We start from the raw sequence: 1,336 nt of genomic DNA, 5'->3' as shown, positions 1-1,336 counted from the left end.
TCTAAAAACTCAGGTACGGAACCCAAAACCAGTCAAAAGTCTACAGGGCCAGGTTCAGGACGAGAGTCCGTGCTAAAGGGGAGAGCCTGCAAGAGCTGGCACAAGACTTGGAAAGTATGGCACAACAAGGCCTACCCAACTGCACCACCCGATCTCCTCAAGTTGTTGCTGAGGGATCAGTTCGTAGATGCCTTGGACAGCCCACAACTTAAGATACAAGTGAAAGAGGGGTGTGCTTGCTTGCATCCTGCATGGTTGGCCAGAGCTCTTGAATTCGAATCCTATGTTAGTCCAGCACAGAGGTACCAAGATTGGTACAGTCATCAGGATTCAAGGCCAGAAAAGGGCAGCTTTCAGAAAGGTTTGAAGGACTTTGCTGGCACTGTAACAAACCTGGGCACAAGAAAGCTCAGTGCCGGCAACTTCAACACAGGAAAGATGCCATGGCAGGAAAGGCTGCTACCCAGAAAGGTTGTTGGAACTGTGGAGAGCAAGGACATATGAGAAGCCAGTGTAAGAAGAATACTACCAATAAGTCAGCTTCAGGAAACCAGTAGTGGTTGGTGCTGAGAGATGCCCACCAATCTCCATTATGAAAGTCCCAACACCTAAGTGTAAAATGGCAAGCACACATAGTGTCTACGTGACAGAAAATCTGGATGATCAAAAGTGCAATTTTGTCATAGATTCTGCATCTCAGCAAACCCGTCAGAGAAGATAATTTGGGATGGAATAAAAGAACATCCCCAAGGAAGTCTGATGCTTGTGGAAGCAGTGGAAGACCCATCAAGGCCAGCAGACGTGAAGATTGGAAGGTTACTTGTGGCAGGTCATCAAGAAGTACCCATAACAGTGGCTAATTTCTCTAAATGTGAGCAGACGCTTAAGGAAGGGGCATTGTTGTGTGTGTTGCCAGGAGGCAGAGCCAGTCAATGTTAAGGCAAGAAATACAACTATAAAGAAAGGACATCCTCTCCCAGAACATTTAACTGACCTCTATGAGAAGAACATAGTCCATTTGTCATCATCACAGGCTCTTCAGGTTAGGAAACTTTTGGCAAATTATGCTGACGTCTTTTCGAAAGTAGATCATGACCTCGGTTGCACAGACCTTGTAGAGCACAGAATAAACACAAGCAATCACCGTCCAATAAAGATCCCTCCAAGGAGAATAGCTCCGGCAAAGCGACAACAGATGGAGAAGGTCATGGATGGCCTAATTAAAGAAGGGATGGTCGAGAAATCAGATAGTCCCTGGTAAGCTCCTGTCGTGATAGTCCAGAAGAAGGATGGAACACAACGTTGCTGTTTGGACTTCAGGGCTCTTAACAAGATT

The sequence above is a fragment of the Limulus polyphemus genome, unplaced genomic scaffold (genome assembly GCF_000517525.1).
Source record: "Limulus polyphemus unplaced genomic scaffold, Limulus_polyphemus-2.1.2 Scaffold222, whole genome shotgun sequence".
NCBI lineage: Eukaryota > Metazoa > Arthropoda > Merostomata > Xiphosura > Limulidae > Limulus > Limulus polyphemus.
This window is presented reverse-complemented; position numbering follows the sequence as displayed.